This window comes from Tenrec ecaudatus, chromosome X (genome assembly GCF_050624435.1).
Source record: "Tenrec ecaudatus isolate mTenEca1 chromosome X, mTenEca1.hap1, whole genome shotgun sequence".
NCBI classification, from domain to species: domain Eukaryota; kingdom Metazoa; phylum Chordata; class Mammalia; order Afrosoricida; family Tenrecidae; genus Tenrec; species Tenrec ecaudatus.
Window position 1 is genome coordinate 152,814,337 of NC_134548.1, and position 21,421 is coordinate 152,835,757.

The window sequence follows — 21,421 nt, forward strand, 5'->3', positions numbered from 1 at the left end:
TGATTCTTTTTAGTTTGTCTCAGGCTACAATTTTGTGTCAGGATGCCTTGAGACTGATCTCAGGCTATCAATGTGAGTAAGATATCCCAGGATGCACACCCAGTCTGACCTTAAGGTTGAGATATTTACCAGGCTTTTGGTGGCTGTGTTGTCTAGAGAAATAAACTAGTGGCATTCGTCCATGCATAAGAAAGGACTTTATATCAAAAGTCATTTCATGTTACGAAGGCATCCCAGTTCAATTTGATTCAAGTCGATAGGTCTAATGTTAGCTGGGACCCTCTTCAGACTCATGTAATTGGGGCCAAGGATGCTGAGAGGGGACGCCGGAAGCAGAGAGATCACAGGCCGGTGAGTGCAGAGTCAACTGGATCCAATGGCAACATGGCAGCCGCCACTGACAGCTCTCAGGGTTGGGCAGCTGTTATGCGGCTGCCCCTGGAAGCAGACACCGAGTCCCAGTGAGGAGGATGGTGAGGTGGCCAAGAAGAGTTTCTGGTTGTCTCTTGCTCTTACACAAAAGGCCACCCCCAAGAAAGGGTATTTCAGCTACCACTTGATTGACACTCCTAGCCAGGAGTGTCTAGTTGACATGAGATCTAACTTACCACAGTATCTCTGAGTCCATGTTTATTTTCCTAGTCGGCTGAATGCTCATTTTCTGAACATTGTTGATTCCTAACCAGCAGAGGGTCCATTTCCTCAGCAAACAGAATATTCATTCTCAGTAAGCAGACTGTTCATTCCCTTGGTAGGCAGAAGTCCCTGTCCTGTCCTTGACACTTGCCACATGTATAGCATTGATTTTATTGAAAAATCTATTCTTTCTTTTTAAATCATTTTAATAGGGGCTCATACAACTCTTATCACAATCCATACATACATCAATTGTGTAAAGCACATTTGTACATTCATTGTCCTCATCATTCTCAAACATTTGCTCTCCACATAAACCCCTGACATCAGTTCCTCATTTCCCCCCTCCCTTACCACTCTCCCCTCCCTTATGAACCCTTGATAATTTATAAATTAATATTTTTTCAGATCTTATGCTGTCTGACATCTCCCTTTACCCACTTTTCTGTTGTCTGATCCTTGTAATCGGTTTCCCCTTTCCACCTCACCCTCCCTGCACCCTCACGGTATCGCTACTCTCAGCACTGGTCCTGAAGGGATCATCTGCCCTGTATTCCCTGTGTTTCCAGTTCCTATCTGTACCAGTGTACATCCTCTGGTTTAGCCAGATTTGTAAGGCAGAATTGGGATAATGATAGTGGGGGGTGGGAGGGGAGCATTTAGGAACTAGAGGAAAGTTGTATGTTTCATCGTTGCTACACTGCACCCTGACTGGCTCGTCTCCTCCCTAAGACCCCTATGTAAGGGGATGTCCAATTGCCTACAGATGGGCATTAGGTCTCTACCCCGCACTCTCCCTCATTCACAATGCTTGATATGATTTTTTGTTCTGTTGATGCCTGATACCTGATCCCTTCGACACCTCGTGATCACATAGGCTGATGTGCTTCTTCCATGTGGGCTTTGTTGCTTCTGAGGGAGATGGCCGCTTGTTTACTATTCTTGTTTTTCACTGAAGCACTTATCACTAACTAATTTTAAAATCAGGAAGTCTGGGTGGTGGCCTGCCTCAAAAGTCATCCTGTGTGACCTTGAAGGAAAGGGATTAGATCAATCCTCAATCCGATCAGATCAGTGTCCTCCTTTAATAACAACTCTATTATAACTCTCACTGTAATACTCTAAAATGATCATAGATGTGATATGATAAATAATAATATTATCTATTAATAGATAATAGACCACAGTCCTGCCTGTATACACAATTAAAGAGGTCTGGTGGCACTGTGGATTAGGCACTGTTCTGTTATCCAGAAAGTCCGCAGCTCAGACCCACCAGCTGCTTCTTGGGAGAAAGATGAGGCTATCTCCTCTGGTAAAGTTTACAGTCTTAGGAACTCTGGGTTGCTATGAGTTGGAACCGACTTACTGTTAGTGGGTCGAGGGTTTTGGTTTTTGAAACATCATTTCAATAAATATCAATATAGCCCCCTTACTATGATGGAAATGGAAATACAGTAACACCCAGGTACTAGACTGCACCAGTACTTGACATACTCGGATTTCGACATGAAATGTCGAGACAATTTTGCATTGGAGCTCCAGCAAAACATCGGAATCCGACCCGATGCGCGTGATTCTTGTAAACAAAATCAGTTCATGTCTCGGTCACTCGGTGTTAGTTAGCATTGCTAGTATGTGTTGTTTTAACCTTTTGTGGCTGTGTTCCAAGCATATTGCTATACTTTACTTAGTTTTTGTGGCTTTTTGTATTGTTTTCAGATAAAAAAATATGGCCTTAAGAAAGAGTTTTTTGAAAAGAATCATCATGATTGGGAACTGATTAACTGTGTTATCAATATTGTTGATGATAATTTAGTAACCCTGTCAGATTCCTTGGGTGGGAAATACCTCGATTCTTGGCTTCACACCATAAAGAAATTCACACCAAAGCCTGGTTTGTGATCCAAGTGAGTTTTTATGAAGGATAGAGGAAGTTTCAGGTGTTATAGTCATGAACATGGGACTGCACCGAGAGAGAGAGAGAGAGAGAGAGAGAGAGAGAGAGAGAGAGAGAGAGAGAGAGAGAGAGAGAGAGAGAGGTGGGGTTGGTCTCCCGCTTTCCACCTTTTGGGAGCCTGCACGTGGGAAACATGGTCTGTGGTACTGGTTGACCCCATTGGCTGAATGAAGCGGACCTGGTCTACATTGGGCCAACCTAGGTGTACCAGCCACCTAGGTGTACTGCCCCAACCCCTTTTTGGTACCTGAATTAGCGCATGCCCGGTGGACACTTTGGTCCTTGTTCTGCTACCTAACAAACCCTTTTAGAAAACAGTTAGGGAAACACCAACAGCAGACCACACTAGAGTTTGTATTTTTAAAGAAAGCCAGCCAGGCCCTAGTGAAAAAAGACAAAGAAGGGAAATAAACTCCTGTTCAAGGGATCTGGTATTAAGCATCAAGGAACATAAAATCATATCATTGAAAAGGTGGGTGAGTGCAGAGTGGAGACTCAAAGCCCATCAGTAGCCAGCCGGATACCCCCTTACTGAAGGGTTGTAGGGAGGAGATGAACCAGGCAGGGTGCAGGGTAGCAATGATGAAACATATAACTTTCCTCTAGTTCTTAAATACTTCCTCCCCCCCACGCGACTATCATGATCCCAATACTACCTTGCAAATCTGGCTAGACCAGAGGATGTATATTAGTACAGATAGCAACTGGAAACACAGGGAATCCAGGGCAGATGGCTCCTCCAGAACCAGTGATGAGAGTGGCGATGCCTGGAGGGTGGAGAGAATGTGAGGTAGAAAGGAGGAATTGATTTCAGGAATCTACACATAGCCTCCTCCCTGGGGCAGGGACAGCAGAGAAGAGGGCACGGGGAAACGTCAGACAGTGTAATATATGACAAAATAATAATAATATATGAGTGATGAAGGGTTCACAAGGTGGGGGGGAGTGGGGAGGGAGGGGGGAAAATGAGCAGCAGAAATATATATTTAAAATAATTTTATTGGTGCTCATACAAGTTTTTTTTTACATTTTATTAGGGGCTTAAACAAATCTTATCACAATCCATACATATACATACATCGATTGTATAAAGCACATCCATACATTCTTTGCCCTAATCATTTTCAAAGCATTTGCTCTCCACTTAAGCCCTTTGCATCAGGTCCTCTTTTTCCCCCCTCCCTCCTCGGTCGCCCCTCCCTCATAAGCCCTTGATAATGTATAGATTGTTATTTTGTCATACCTTGCCCTATCTGGAGTCTCCCTTCCCCCCCATTCTCTGCCGTCCGACTCCAAGGGAGGAGGTCACATGTGGATCCTTGTAATCAGTTCCCCCTTTCCAACCCACTCACCCTCCACTCTCCCAGCATCGTCCCTCACGCCCTTGGTCCTGAAGGTATCATCCACCCTGGATTCCCTGTGCCTCCAGCTCCCATATGCACCAGTGTACAACCTCTGCCCTATCCAGTCCTGCAAGGTAGAATTCTGATCATGGTAGTTGGGGGGTGGAAGCATCCAGGATCTGGGGGAAAGCTGTGTTCTTCATCGGTACTACATCGCACCCTGACTGACCCATCTCCTCTCCTAAACCCCTCTGTGAGGAGATCTCCTGTGGCCGACAAATGGGCTTTGGGTCTCCACTCTGAACTTCCCCCTTCATTCACGATGGTATATATATATATATATATATACATATATGTATATATATATATGTGTGTGTATATATATATATATATATATTTGCATGATGCCTTATGCCTTATACCTGGTCCCTTTGGCACCTCATGATCGCACAGGCTGGTGTGCTTCTTCCATGTGGGCTTTGTTGCTTCTGAGCTAGATGGACGCTTGTTCCCCTTCAAGCCTTTAAGACCCCAGACACTATCTCTTTTGAGAGCTGGGCACCATCAGCTTTCTTCACCACATTTACTTGTTTACCCGCTTTGGCTTCAGCAGGTGTGTTGGGAGGGTGAGCATTGTAGTGTGCCAATTTAATAGAAGAAAGTAATCATGCATTGAGGGAGTGCCTGAGTAGAGACTCAAGATCCTTTTGCCACCTTAATACTAAACCTATAAATATAGACACAGAGATGTATTTCCCCATCTATATATATATATTTGCATGTACATGTATTTGTGTAGACCTCTATAAATGCCTTTTGCCTCCTAGCTCTTTCCTCCATCTCCCTTGACTTTCCTTCTGTCCCACTACCATGCTCCGTCCCCACCTGGGTTACAGCTATACCTCATCTTTACGTAACCTTACTCTTGATCATTCCCTACCAGGCCTGCCACTCCCCCCTCACTACCAATTTGGGTCCCATGTTGTTCCCTTGTCCCTGGGTTTGTTAACACCACTTCCTTACCCCCCACCTCCCCCTATCCCAAGTCCCCCTGGAACTGTCGGTCCCATTGTTTTTCCTCCAGATAGTTCATCCAGCCTGTCCTATTCAGACAGACCTGTGGAGACAATAACATGCATGAAAAAAAGACAGAGGAAAACAAAGCAACAGTATACAACCAGACAATAAAACAACAACAACAAACACTGACAAAGAACAAAACAAGACACATCAAAAAAGAAAAGCTTGAGTATGGGTCAGGTCATTGGGACTGTAAGTGGGTTCCAGGACCTATAGCTGCATCAGGAATTACATGGGAGCTTGTTAGAAATGCAGAATCTTCAATCCCAGTCCAGGGGGATTCAAGAGGTTATCCAGGTGCTTAATATATGTATTAAAGTTTGATCAATACTGAGCCTAGATTTTGCTGTGATATGCAATAAACCTTAAAAAAAAAAAAAAGAAAAGCTTGCAGTTAGTTCAAGGATCGTTTGTTGGCCCTTAGGAGTGTTTTCCAGTCCAGTCTGTTGGGGCAACATGCCCTGGCCCCAAAGTCCACTTTCAGCATTCCCTGGAGACCTTGCCACTCCATTCCCTTGCTGTTCCGCTGCACTCCCCCAGTGCTTTGCCTCGGTGTGGTGGGATCAGGTCAGGTGCAATTCCCACACTGTGTCTCCGGTGCTGTCCCCTGTATTGCCCTTAGTCACTGAGGGGCATCATGTCTCATAGTGGGGCCAGCCATGTTGTTCTCTCCGTGGACTGGGAGCAGCAGATATTAAGGGCTCAAGTAGAAGGCAAATGTTTTGAGACTGAATATGGCAACAAATGTATATATGTTTTTGACACAATGGATGTATGTGTGGATTGTGATAATAATTGTACAAGCCCCCAATAAAATTATTAAAAAAAACTTCTGGGGGAGTGCAGTGGAACAGCAAGGGTATGGAGTGGCAAGGTCCCCAGGGAATGGTGAACATGGACTTTGGGGCCAGGGCGTGGTGCCCCAACAGACTGGACTGGAAAACACTCCTAAAGGCCAACAAACAATCCTTGAACTAACTACAAGCTTTTCTTTCTTGATGTGTTTTGTTCTTTGTCAGTGGTTTGTTGTTGTTGTTTTGTTGGCTGGTTGTATACTGTTGCTTTGTTTTCCTCTGTCTTGTTTTCAGCATGTTATTATCTCCACAGGTCTGTCTAAATAAGACAGGCTGGACGAACTATCTGGAGGAAAAACAATGTGACCGACAGTTCCGGGGGGACTTGGGATAGGGGAAGGTGGGGTGGTAAGGAATTGGTGTTAACAACCCAGGGACAAGGGAAGAACATGGGACACAAATTGGTGGTGAGGGGGTAGTGGCAGGCCTGGTAGGGAATGATCAAGGGTAAGGTTACGGAAAGAAGAGGTATAGCTGTAACCCAGGTGGGGACGGAGCATGATAGTGGGGCAGGAGGAAAGTCAAGGGAAATAGAGGAAAGAGCTAGGAGGCAAAGGGCATTTATAGAGGTCTAGACAAAGACATGTACATGCAAAGATATATATGAGGATGGGGAAATAGATCAATATGCCTATATTTATAGGTTTAGTACTAAGGTGGTGGAAAGATCTTGGGCCTCTACTCAAGCACTCCCTCAACGCATAAATACTCTCTTCTATTAAATTGGCACTCTATGATGCTCACCCTCCCGACACAACTGCTGAAGCCAAAGCGGGTGAACAAGCAAATGTGGTGAAGAAAGCTGATGGTGCCCGGCTATCAAAAGAGCAATGAAGCCCACCTGGAAGAACACACCAGCCTGTGTGATCACGTGGTTCTGAAGGGATTAGTTATCAGGCATCAAAAAACAAAAAATCATATCATGGGTGCACACCTCCATGATAAGATCGCCGAGGACAAACGGATGCATAAGAAAATGTGGCGAAGAAAGCTGATGGTGCCCGGCTATCAAAAGAGATAGTGTCTGGGGTCTTAAAGGCTTGAAGGGGAACAAGTGTCCATCTAGCTCAGAAGCAACAAAGCCCACGTGGAAGAAGCACACCAGCCTGTGCGTTCACGAGTAGTCGAAGGGATCAGGTATAAAGCACCATCATAAAAAAAAATCTTACCCCAGTGAATGAAGGGGGAAGTTCAGAGTGGAGATCCAAAGCCCATTTGTCTGCCACTGGAGATCCCCTTACAGAGGGGTCTAGGGGAGGAGATGAGTCTGTCAGGGTGCGATGTAGCACCGATGAAGAATACAACTTTCCTCCAGTTCCTAAATGCTTCCTTCCCCACCCAACGATCATGATCCGAATTCTACCTTGCAAGTCTGGATAGAGCAGAGGATGTACACTGGAGCAGATAGGAGCTGGAGGCACTGGGAATCCAGGGTGGATGATACCTTCAGGACCAGGGGTGTGAGGGATGATACTGGGAGGGTAGAGGGTGAGTGGGTTGGAAAGAGGGAACTGATTACAAGGATCTAGATGTGACCTCCTTTGGGGGACGGACAACAGAAAGGGGGTGAAGGGAGATGCCGGACAGGGCAAGATATGACAAAATAATAATTTATAAATTATCAATGGCTCATGAGGGAGGGGGGAGCGGGGAGGGAGGGGACAAAGAGGGCTTGATGCAAAGGGCTTTAAGTGGAGAGCAAATGCTTTGACAATGATTAGAGCATAGAATGTACAGATGTGCTTTATACAATTGGTGTATGTATATGTATGGATTGTGATAAGAGTTGTATGAGCCCCTAATAAAATGGTAAAAAAAAAACAACAACAAACTCCTGAAAAGCAGCTAGCAGTTGATTTGATGGAAGGTGATTCCCCTTCCAAATATTGACTCTCTCTCCATCCCTGCTCTCTACATCCATGCCCACCGATCCAGATCCCCATCAGTCTCAAGGTGTGGCACCTACTGCTGTTGTTAAAAACTTTTTAAATGTTGTGTTTCTTTTTTTAACGCTGTATTTTTAATTTAATTATATTATTTAACTCTGAACTTATTTATTTTGAAATTTCTGTTTCACATTTTTTATAAAAAGGCAAGATAATGGTAAAAACATGGTGACCGAGAACAGATTAATCCATTTACGATTATTCCTTATGAGAAAAATTTATTCAGAACTCGACTGCATTGCATCTCCATGCTCTTTCTAGAATGGATTAACATCAAGGTTCGGTGTTCTACTGTAAAAGGAAAGGATTTTTTTTAAATTAAAAGAGCATTTATCGGGAACTCTTATAACTCATAACAATCCATACATTAATTGTATCAAGTGTATTTGTATATATGCTGCCATCGTTTTTTCTAGACATTTACTTTCTATAGAGCCCTTGGTATCAGCTCCTCTTTTTCTCCTTCCCTCCCCTCCACCCTTGTGACCCCTTGATAAATGATAAATTATTATTTTTATATCTTACACTGACCGCTGTCTCCCTTCCCCCACGGTTTCTGTTGTTTGTTCTGTGTGTGTGTGTGTGTGTGTGTGTATCATTTTGATCGGTTTCCCCTTCCTCTTCTCCTCTCCCCATCTTCCAACTACCCTTCTGGTATCACTACTCCCATTCCTGTTCCTGGATTCCATGTGTTTTGAACTCATGTCTTATCTATATCTGTGCACATGTTCTGGTCTAAGTTGCACTGAAAGGCAGGACAGGGGTAGTGATTGTGGGGGGTGAGGAAGCCTCAAGGAACCAGAGGAATATTGTGTTTTTCATCGGTGAAAGCAATTTTTAATAACATTTCAATATATATATATTTGTTGTCAGATGTCCACACCTATATGTAAAACCAGCTGTGAACATAATAGCTGTACATGCAGACAGATACAAATATATTACCTGTTTGTGACTCAAAGGCCATGACTTTCCAATGATGCTATGATTTTGTGAATTGTCAATCATTTTGGGGGGGAAGTACAATTTCCCCCCCAGTTTACATGGTTAGTTGCATTCTTACGGGTGGGAGAGGGGATCAAAGTATATTAAAATTGTGTAAAATATTTTAAATGTATTTTAAAGATGGAATTCTACTTTAGGCACAGATAATCATAGGCACGTCTGCACCTCTGGGCATGTGAGTGGGGCAAAGGCTAGTCCTCAGTACTCCACTGTGCAGATCTGCCCAGGGCCCTGCAGGACAGATGGCTTTCTGTGCTGGGACATACCGGTAGCATCTTCACATAGTTTGTTGCTTAAAACAACAAAAACAACAACAAAAAGTTTTTGCAACTCATAGGTTCACATCAAACAATTCACACACATCCTGATTCAACCCATCTATTGCAGTCCCCTCTAGGTACCAAGGCTTATCAAACTTCCTTCCTGTCTTTCCTGTTTCCTTTCCTCCTCCTTTCCCAATCCTCTCAACTATGTCCTTGGGTAAATGCTACCTTTTGATCTTAAATGGTTGATTATTCCATCACCCAGGTGAGCTTAGTTTCACACTTGAAGGGTAATGAATCTGAAACCACTCACCACCTGGCTGAATCTGGAAGACATTAGGCTGAGTGAGATTAGTCAAGAATAGGTTTTCACACTAAAACATTCTTTGATGGTTACCAGGCGTGGGAAGGGAAGGGAAGGAGGGGAGACCATGGGCTGGCTGGGCTACATGTGTTAACCTGGGCGGAGGGGAAGGCACTATGCAACAAGAGGGAGGTTGGCAAACAAATAAACAAAACAAAACGATGAAAGTAGGGACTGACCCTGGAAGGTTTACAAGAGTTAAAGGCAACTGGTGCTAGTATATTTTCATTGTGGCCCCTAGGGGGCGCTGCTCTCCCTGCTGAGGACCAGTGGACTAGAAGATCTAGTTGCCTGCCAGATGTTTAAAAAATTTACCACCTTTTTATCCTTTTGGTGAGAATGTGCACAGTAAAGGGCACATCATGTCACCAAATTCTACAGGGGCAATTCAGTGACATTGTTTATGTTCTTCACGTTGAGTAAGTTGGCCAGCTCCTTGAATCCCTGAATATATTTTTGTGTTAAATGAGACCCATTATGGGGTACTGTGCCATGGACTAAGAAATGCTGCTTCCTTTCTTGTTTAATCTTTGCAGCTTGCACCTCCGTTATAACCCACATTAAGACCTGCTTACCACAGGGTTTTGTAAGTATTCTGTCTTCAGCAGCTGTGCGGTTTTACTCCTGTAAAGAGTTAGTTTTAGAAACTCACAGGGGCCATTGTACTCTGTCACATAGGGTCACCTTGAGTCGGTATCAACTTAATTGCGGTGAGTTTTATTTTGGGGATGTAAAAATGCAAAATAATTAATTAAGTTTGAATGGTTGGGTAAAAACAAAACAGATTTCACTACTTGGTTACTTTTTTGTATATGTCAGTTAATTCTCTTTAAAAAAACCAAACAAAAATCGAAACTCAAGGCCATTGAGTCGATGTCAACTTACACAGGCCCTTTAGGGGTTTCAAATAATTCCACATTTCTTAGGGAAGAGTAATGTGTGTTATGTTCTATTATTTCCAGCAGGTGGCGATGTTTGGTGCAAAACTACTTCATTGAAAGACTACTGCTGATATTCTAGTCTCTATTTAAAAATAAAAATCTATAGTACTTGGAAATAAAAAAAGAAAGCGATGTAAATTAACCTTCTTAAGACAATCCACATCTTGAAAATTGAAGTCACATTTTGCTATTTTAATATATATGTAAGACACATCTTTTCTGTTTTTTAATCATTTTATTGGGGGCTCTTACAGCTCTTATCACAATTCATATATATATGTCCATTGTGTCAAGCCTATTTGTTTGAAAGCATTTTTTTCTACTTGAACCCTTGGTATCAGCTAATTTACCCCTCCCCCACCCTTCCTCCCTCATGAAACCTGGATAATTTATAAATTACTATTTTTTATATTTTATACCGACTGCTGTCTCCCTTCACACACTTTTCTGTTGTCTGTCTCCCAGGGAGGGGGTTATATGCAGACCATTGTGATTAGTTACCCCTTTGTCCTTCCACCTTCCTCTTACCCTCCTGGTGTATTGGTCTATATTGGCCCTGAGGGACTTATCTGTCCTAGATTCCCTGTGTTTCCAGCTCTTATCTTTACCAGTGTACATGCTCTGATCTAGCCGGATTTGTAAGGTAGAATTGGGGTCATGATAGTGGGGTGAGGAAAGGAAGCATTAAAGAACTAGAGGAAAGTTATGTTTCGTTTGTGTTATATTACACCCTGACTGGCCTGTCTCTTCCTTGTGACCCCTCTGTAAGGGGATGTCCAATTACCTACATAATTTTGCTTTGGGTCTCTACTCCACACTCCTCCTCATTCACATCGAAATGATTTTTTGTTTTGGTTCTTTGATGCCTGATACCTGATCCCATCGGCACTTTGTGATCACACAGGCTGGTGTGCTTCTTCAATGTGGACTTCGTTGCTTCTCAGCAAATGGCTGTTTGTTTATCTTGAAGCCTTTATGACTTCAGACACTATATCCCTTCATAGCCAGGCAGCATCAGCTTTCTTCACCACATTTGCTTATGCACCTGTTTTTTTCTTCAGCGATCATGTTGGGAATGTGAGTATCATAGATTGTGTTGGATTATTTGAACAAAGTGTTCTTGAGTTGAGGGAGTGCTTGAGTAGAGACCCAATGCCAAGATATTTTTTCATGTAATATTCATCTCTTGATTTTCTTATAGTTTAAAAATAATTTCTGATAGGTATTTAAAAATAATTGATTTAAAAGAAATTTTATATTTGCAGGAGAATTGCCAATAATAGCACAGAGACCTTCAATAGTGCCTTTCCCCAGATATTCCAATTGCTAACATTTTACCTCCTTTGCTCCATTGTTCAAGCTGCTGTGCTGTCCATTGTCATGTGTCTTTTCTCTCACTTCTTTTGAGAGCTAGATGAAGACATGTCTTAACCACCCTTATACACTGCAGAGTGTACTGATCCCGAGTAAGCTCACTGTCCTACAAAACTAGCATAATTGAAAAACAAAACCCATTTGCCACTCAGTCAATTCTGATTCATAGTGGCACTGTAGGACAGAGTAGAATTGCCCCATAGAGTTTCCAATGCAGTCAACCATTAAGGATGTATACTGGCTTATCTTTTTCTTAAGGACTAGCTAGTGAGTTTGAACTGGTGACCTTTCGGGTAACAGAGTGCTTAACCACTCTGCCACTAGGGCTCCTTCTAGCATGTAGCCTTTCAAACTGGAACATCAGAATTGGCAGGACATTACTATCTACTCTATAGGTTCCATGCAAATTTCACCAGTTGGTCAACCCTGTCAGCCTTTTCCATTCTGGTTCATGGTCCTACCCTGGAACGTGAGTTGCGTTTCATTTAGATCTCCAGACTGGGCCACTTCTTTAATCTTTCCCCAGTTTTCAGATCCTTGACATGTTTAGAGTACAGCCATATGTTCTGGATGGTGACCATCGACCTGCATCTGTTTGTTGTTTTCTCAGGACCCGTTCAGATGGCGGCTTCTGGGTAAGAATACCACAGAGATGATGCATCCCAACAGGATGCTGCTGATGTTACATCATCACCACCTGGTCTTCAGGCTGTACTGAAAACCCATCAATGAATTAAAATCCATTGACTGCTGTTGCTACTGCTGCTGCTCCTAGTAGTTGCCACTGAGGGGCTTCAGACTCAGGGGATCCTCACATGTGCAGAGTAGAGCTGCTTCCTAGAGTTTGCAAAACCTTTTGGAAGCGGGTTTATCTCCCTACGTGCTTCGGGGTGGGTTCAAACTGCTGATCTGTTGGCTAGTAGCTGAGCGCTTAAACTATATCACTTGTTACTTTTAGGTGTCCTGGAGTTGGTTCAGGCCCATAGCAACCCTTTTGTACGATAGAACAAAACCCTGCTCAGTCTTGCATTATGTATGCTGCGGCAATCCATGGCTGCGCCCCCTGTTGTCTCTGCTGTGAGGGGCTAGGGGGACACTACCCCGTGCTGCGCCGTTATCACAACTGGTGATATGCTTGAGCCCCTCCTTGGTGCCGTCATTGTGTCAGTGCAGCTTATCCCCCAGGGGCTCGCCTTCCTGCGTGATCTCTGAGAATGTCTGACTTCTGTGCATGAGGCTCGTAGTGGCTGACTATGGTCTGCTGCTGTTCATAAGGTTTCAGTGGCCAGTTCTTCAGCAGTGGACAGCCTGCTCTCCTTTGTAGTCTGGACGCTGTTCATGCTCGCATCTGGAGCAGCATTGTCACGCTTGCCGGCATATCCCAGCAACACCCAAGCCGCTACAGGCTGACAAACGGATGGCTCTCAGAGATTCTGCAATTAAAATCCAAATTGTATTGTTCTTGTGCTCTCTCTCTCTCTCATTCTCTCTCTCTCATTCTCTCTCTCTCTCTCATTCTCTCTCTTTCTCTCATTCTCTCTCTCTCTCTCTCTCTCTCTCTCTCTCTCTCTCTCTCTCTCTCTCTCTCTCTCTCTCTCTCTCTCTCTCTCTGTTACAGGAGTTAACCTGCACCCCCAGATGCCTAATAGTACTTTAATGGAATTCTATCAATGATGTTTTAAGCAGTGTACATAGATTTTTTCATATCCCGCCCCGCATTTCGGAAAAAATACCCAAAGGTACACAATATGTTTCAAATAAAAGTTTGTCAGTTTGTGCCAGGGTTTTCCTTTTGCTAATAGCTTGTCATTGATTTGATGGGGAATAGTACTGCCTTAGTGGTTGAAGTGTTTATCAAGGAAATCACTTACGGCCTTCATCTATTGGGCATTTTTATTAAAAAAATGACAAGTTGAGTTTAACTGCATATCAACAGAAAAAGCTTGATTGGTTATTTTCTTTTCTTATGCTTTATTTCATACTGAAAACTACAATGCATTTTTACAATACATTTTTAGCAGTTTTTGGCACTTAATCCACATATTACACAACTCAATAGTTCAATCATATCAAGAATTAGGCCATCATGACCACAATCCATTTCTGAACGTTTTCTCTACCTCCTCCCCATGATTAATTTGCCTTTAAAATGAGTTGTGTAATTACCTTCTGTTCTAGTGCTCACTCCCCCTCCTACCTTCATTGTTTGCTCCCTTAATCCCCTCCCCTCCCCCTCCCCCTCCCCTCCCCCTCCCCCTCCCCTCCCCTACAAGCCCTGGCTTCAGTTATTATAGTTATTTTCTCTATGCAGCCGCTTCTGTGCGGCACAGTCTGATAAACGCAACAGACACAATAAGGAACAAAAAAAAAATACCGAAGTGGCAAGGATAAAACAATAATAATATAGAGACAAAAATATAAACAGTAAGCAAAAAGGACCACTACCAATAGTTAAAAAGTCAGGGAAGAAGTTTTGGTCACGGGGAAACAAGAGATCCCTGCACCTAAGACAAATTCAGGTTGCGTCTAGAGCAGCGGTTCTCATCCTGTGGGCTGCGACCCCTTTGGGGGTTGAGTGACCTTATCATAGGGGTCGCCAGATTCATCACAGTAGCAAAATTAGTTATGAAGTAGCAAAGAAAATAATGTTATGGTTGGGAGGGTCACCACAACATGAGGAATTGTATTAAAGGTTCGCGGCATTAGGAAAGTTGAGACCCGCTGGTCTAGAGGTAGGTCAATTGACCCAGTATCAAGTTGGATCCAGCATAATCAGGATTATAATGATCTATGGTTGATAGTAAGCATGTTCCAGACCCTTGCCTGGGGGTAGAGGGCATCTGCCTGCAGCTTAATCTGTCTGATTTCATAGTCCACAGATGGGTTATGGGCTCTCACTGTCCTCCACAGCCTTCCACCAATGGCGTGTTCACAATTTTTGCATCGACACTTTTTCTTTCATCATATTTGAATATTATAATGTCATCTTAGGATCACATAAGTTGCTGTGCTTCTTCCATGTGGGCTTAGTTGACTCCCCATTTAGTGAAAATTACAATATTAAAAACGCCATCTTTTATAGACACAACAATGCATCTCAAAATGCTTAATATACAAAGAGGGAAAAACATGAGAGGAGTTTAAAAAGTTTGTGGCAAAGTTTCATTATTTTAAAATTACTTTTTCCATGAAGTTCTAGAAGCATCCTCACATTAAAGTATTCAATAAGAAATTATGATCTAAGGTGAACAATGTTGTATGATGAAACAAATTTTTTTTTCTAGCAGTGGAGCTGGCACATTGCAATGAGGAAGTTGTTTCAAAATTTTATTTAAAGCAGAATATTGGTACTATTTGTATGTAATCTATATGTATTAAACATATGGAAAAATTTGTCACATTTTACCTTCTACTTTCCCTAATGCAGTTTTTTTTACTTACCCTTCCTCAAATTGTTTACAAAATGTTCACAAAAATGCCATTTTTTTTGTGATGATTGGAATCTGCCTACTTTTCACCTTGCTTTTTCCATTCAGTGCTTTTTCATGGGCATACCATTGTCTATAGTAACTTTGGTGGTGTAGTAGTTATTCATTGCGCTGCTAATCTTAAGGTCAGCTGTTCAAAACCACCAACCACTCCACAGTAGAAAAGACGAGGCTTTCTATTTCTGTAAAGATTAAGAGCCCTTGAAACCCACAGGCACAATTCTACCCTGTCCTATAGGATCCCTTGAGTTGGAATAGACACAATGGCAGTGTTTGTTCATTTATTTGTTTTGATTACAATTACCTGTATGTCCCTGGGTGGCACAAATGGTTTGCTCTTGACTGAAAACCTAAAGGTTGTCAGTTTGAAGCCACTTAGAGGTTCCTTGGACAAAAGGCCTGGTTATCTCCCTTCATCCTTTCTGCCACCCAGGAGTTCTGATCACCTTGATGGCAATGAGTTTGCTTTTGCTTTATTATTATGGCTCACCGTAGTCCACACATTTCCAATGGACAGATTTGATGGTTACTAGGTTTTAAAATGTACAAACAAGGCTACCATGACTATCTTTAGGACATAGATATATGTATATCTTTGTAAGTCTGAGAGGAGATTACAATTAACAGGAAAATATGGTCTGGATAAAAGGAAGAAAAATAGAGGGCGGATTTATGGTTATATAAAATAGTTGCATAAAGGTGCTTATTTCTGAATGGCAGATTCTAAATGTATTTTCCTCTTAAGCCCTTTTTGAAATGAGGGAGGATATCAGTAAATACAAATAAGAGCAAAATGTCCAGGTGGATGTCATGACTCAATGAAGTTAGAAGTGAAGCAAAGGAGAAGGCTCATGCAGAATCACTTTTTTTCTGTCTGTTTTAGGATTATGACCAGCAAAATATCAGTTAAAGTTTGGCCTTATACTTTCATATTTTTGTTTTATATCTTGCTTTAGTGGGCTTTGTGTTGGGATTACATTGTGAAGTCTATTCACTGACTCGGGTAAGCACTTTATGAAATAAAGAATCAGCAATTTTCAAGTGAAAAGTGTGTAAATACATACATATATATACGTATTCATACTGCAAAATGATATTTTGTTTCGACAAAGGTTTACACAGCAATTTATGTTCAACAATGTCTGCACAAGTTGTTTAGTGACATTGGTTGCAGTGAGTATATATATTTAAAAATTTAATTTTTAAAATCTTTTTATTGGAGGCTCATACAACTCTTATCACAATCCATACACACATCAGTTGTGTCAAGCAAATTTGTACATTCATTGCCCTCATCGTTCTTAAAACATTTGCTCTCCACTTAAGCCCCTGGCATCAGGTCCTCATTTTTCCCTCCCTCATGAACCTTTGAGGGTTTATAAATGATAATTTAATAAATTATTATTTTGCCATATCTTTCCCTGTCCAACATCTCCCTTCACCCACTTTTCTGTTGTTCACCCCCCAGGGAGGAGGTTATATATAGATCCCTGTATTCAGTTCCCCCTTTCCACCCCACCCTCCCTCCACTCTCCTGGTATCGCTACTCTTAGCACTGGTCCTGAAGGGATCACTGGATTCCCTGTGTTTCCAGTTGCTATCTGTACCAGTGTGCATCCTCTGGTCTAGCCAGATTTGTAAGGTAGAATTGGGATCATGATAGTGGGGGTGGGGTGGGGGAAGCATTTGGGAACTAGAGGAAAGGTGTATGTTTTATCATCATTGCTACACTACACCCTAAATGGCCCCTCTCCTCCCCACGACCCTTCTGCAAGGGAATGTCCAGTGACCTACAAATGGGCTTTGGGTCTCCACTCCGCACTCCACCCCCCTCATTCACTATGGTAGGATTTTTTGTTCTGATGATGCCTGATACCTGATCCCTTCAACACCTCGTGATCACACAGGCTGGTGTGTTTCTTCCATATGGGCTTTGTTGCTGCTCAGCTAGATGGCCACTAGTTTACTTTCAAACTTTTAAGACTCCAGATGCTATATCTTTTGATAGCCAGGCACCATCAGCTTTTCCACCACATTTTCTTATGCACCCATTTGTCTTCAGTGATCATATTGGGGAGGTGATCACACTATGATATGATTTTTTTGCTCTTTGATGCCTGATTACTGATCCCCTTGGTACCTCATGATCACACAGCCTGGTGTGCTTCTTCCATGTGGGCTTTTGTATATCTTTAAAATGGAATTACTTTTATTTTTACCACAAATGACCTTGGATAACATTTCCAACTCCCCCCATCTAGTTTACCCTTTCCTTCTCTACCCCCCATCTTCCCCCCTCTCTCCCACACACATACAAGGGGAAGTTATTTTAATATGCTAATGTTTGTGCTAAAGAGGAGGAGAAGCCAGGAGATATAGAAATGGTTTGCCTGCAAGCAAGGAATATGGAGGTGAGAGTAGGCAGGATCTGACTATGGAAGAGGACATTATTTGAGACGTGAAAGGCAAATAGGATAGAAGCTTTTATGTGTGAATTCAGACAATCCAAGCAAACTGAGAGTAAGGAAAGGCAATCTCCATGCTGGGGAGACAAGGAAGGTTATGAAAGACTGGGAAGAAAGCAAGTTGTTTGGGAAACTAAAAATTGCAGGTGGCTATGCGATCAGGGTAGGTCACAGAAAGGAGGGAATTGTGAATAATTGTGTCCGTGTGTGAAGGGCCAACTTGCTCCACAGGTATTTTTGTCACCTGTACATGATGCTGAAACATCCCTGGTGGCAGAGTGAGTTAAATGGTGGATCCCTAACTTCCATGTTTGGCCATGATGACACCCATCAATCACCCTGCTCTGCTGTCTACTCCAAGATAGATTTATAGTCTCAGAAACCCCAAGGAAGAGTTCTACTCAGTTCTGTAGGGCCACTAGGAGTCAGAGTACACTGCACAGTAATGGGCTTGGTTCGGTGGGTTTTATTATGAAGCTGAGGGAGTTGAGGTGGTGCTGTGGCTTCGGCTGTGGACTGCTAGCTGCAAAGTGAGCAGTTCAAACCCACCCGCAACTCTAGGGGAGAAAGATGTTATCTGCTCCCCCATCAAGTTTTACAGCCTAGGAAATCCTAATGCATTGCAAGTTGGAATGGATTCTGTGGCAGTGTGTTCAGTTTTCTCTGGTTTATTATAATGCCGAGGTTCCTGGGTGGCGCCAATGATTTGTACTGATTTATATTTTGTATTGTTGCAGCTACTCTTTTCCCCTGCTCCTCTGCCTTACCAAGCAGGATGACCTTGTCCAGGGATGGCTTCTCCTGACAACAGGTCCAAAGTAGGCGAGACAAACTCTCGCCATCCTTATCTCTGAAGAGCAGTCTGACTTTACTTCTTCCAAGACAGACTTTTTTTTGGTCCTTTTAATATTCCTTGTCAACACCACATTTCAAATGCATTGATCCTTCTTTGTATAGAACGTTTTCCATGGTACAGAAGAGTCCAGATATAATTTATTTAAATGGTTTCTCAAAGGGGTTGTGAAAGGCAAGGGTCTCCAGATAGATTATGGGGGTTGACCTCTAGCAGTCTTTTTGTTTATAATCTAACAGTGAATGTATTTTGATTTCTGTCATTAGCTACTTTTACTTACAAAAATTAATAATTCCGACACCAATCATGTTATTGATATTTCATTCAAACAGTGCTAGTGTTTTCATTGATCCTGGTGAAACATTTTGGTGTTTGAGAATAAGGGCAGGGATGAGATGACAGAAGCTTACAGGCTGATAAATAGCCTTGGTTGTTCTATCAGCAATGAAACCTGGCTAATGTTCAACCTGTGATTCTGGAATAATCATTCCCTATTTTGTATTTGGGTGGTTCATCTTATACACTTCTTTTTGGAAATGTATTTTTAGTTTAACACATTCTGAAATTACCGTAAGAATAGTGTTGTGTAATGGATGTAGGCATATATTGTTATAAGAGCTGTATGAGCCCCCAATAAAATGATTTCTCAAAAAGAATAGTGTTGTGTGTATTGTACAAGATTTTGTTTAAAAAAAGATTTTGTTTTGCACAATGGGTTAAGTGTTGGGCTGCTAACTGAGCCCATGAATTGTTCTGCAGAAGAAAGATGAGGCTGTATGTATGGATTGTGATAAGAATTGTATGAGCCCCTAATAAAATGAAAAAAAATTGTGAGTAGGCTCAAGTAAATATGAATGTAGCATCTTTCAAATTCTTAGTGAATTTCAGACCATTGTCAAACTTTTTAGAAACTATTTTCTTTAAATTTTTATGTTCAAGTTAGCTCTATGTGTACAAAAGGATTGCTAAAGCTTGTTTATATATATATATATCTATATATTTATATCATTTTATTAGGAGCTCATGCAAATTTTATCACAATCCATACATACATCAATTGTGTAAAGCACATTTGTATATTCATTGTCCCTTCATTCTCAAAACATTTGCTCTCCCCTTAAGTCCCTGGTATCAGGTTCTCATTTCCCGCCTTCCTCATGGACCCTTGAGGGTTTATAAATTATAGTTTTATAAATTATTATTTTGTCACATCTTGCCCTGTCCGATGTCTCTCTTCACCCACTTTACTGTTGTCCGTCCCCCAGGGACGAGGTTACATGTAAATTCTTGTAATCGGTCCCCCCTTACCAAACCACCCTCCCTCCACCTTCCTGGTATCGCCACTCACACCACTGTTCCTGAAGGGACCATCTGCCCTGGATTCCCTGTGTTTCCAGTTCCTATCTGTACCAGTGTACATCCTCTGGTCTAGCCAGACTTGCAAGGTAGAATTCAGATGATGATATTGGGGGGTGGGTGGGGAGGAAGCATTTAGGAACTAGAGGAAAGTTGTATGTTTCATCATTGCTACATTGCACCCTGACTGGTTCGTCTCCTCCCCGAGATCCCAGTGGCCTAAAGATGGGCTTTGGGTCTCCACTCTGCACCCCACCCTCCTCATTCACAATGATTGATATGATTTTTTGTTCTGATGATGCCTGATACCTGATCCTTTCGACACCGTATAATTCTACAGGCTGGTGTGCTTCTTCCATGTGGGTTTTGTTTCTTCTGAGCTAGATGGCCGCTTGTTTACCTTCAAGCCCTTAAGACTCCAGATGCTATATCTTTTGATAGGCGGGCACCATCAGCTTTCTTCATCACATTTTCTTATGCACCTATTTGTCTTCAGCGATTAGATCTGGGAGGTGAGCACACAATGATAAGACATTTTGTTCTTTGATGCTTGATAACTGATCCCTTCGACACCTCATGGGCACACAGGCTGGTGTTCCTCTTCCCAATGGGTTTTGTTGCTTCTGTGCTAGATGGCCGCTTGTTTCCCTTCAAGCTTTAAGACCCCAGATGCTATCTCCTTTGAAGCTGGGCACCTTCAGCTTTCTTCACCACATTTGCTTATGCACACACTTTGTCTTCAGTGGTTGTGTCACGAAGGAGAGCATCATAGAATGCCAATTTATTGAAGAAAGTTTTCTTGCATTGAGGGAGTACTTGACTGGATGCCCAATGTCCTTCTGCTACCTTAATACTAAACCTATAAATAGTTGCACACAGATCTATTTCCCCATCCTCATATATAAATATATTTGCATATTCACATGCCTTTATCCAGACCTCTGTAAATGCCCTTTGTCTCCTAGCTCTTTCCTCTATTTCCATTGACTTTCCTCCTGTCCCACTGTCATGCTCAGTCTTTATTTGGGTTTCAGTAATTCCTCTTGGTTACATTAGCCTTGATCACGCCCTACCAGGCCTCTTACACCCTCCTCACCACCGATTTGGATCACTTGTTGTTCCCTTGTCCCTGGGTTTGTTAATACCACTTCCTTTACCCCCCACCTCCGCTTCTCCCATGTCCCCCTCAGAAATGTCGGTCCAGTTGTTTTCTCCTCCAGATTGTTCATCCAGCCTATCTTATTTAGGCAGACCTGCAGAGATAATAACATGCACAAAAACAAGACAGGCAAAATGAAGCAACAAAAGACAACAAAACAACAACAATAACAAACCAATGACAAAAAATAAAACTAAACCAAACAAAAGATAAAGCTTACAGTTAATTCAAGGATTGCTTGTTGGCCTTTAGGAGTGTTTTCCAGGCCAGTCTGTTGGGGCACCATGCTCTGTCCCCAAAGCCCACTTTCTGCATTCCCTGGGGATCTCGCCGC

At 42.4% G+C, this 21,421-nt stretch overlaps 1 pseudogene; it reads left to right on the forward strand.

The window, feature by feature from the left end:
* The first annotated feature begins 384 nt into the window (after positions 1–384).
* LOC142433800 (eukaryotic translation initiation factor 3 subunit J-like) overlaps positions 385–21,421 on the forward strand; it is a 61,730-nt pseudogene continuing 40,693 nt past the window's right edge.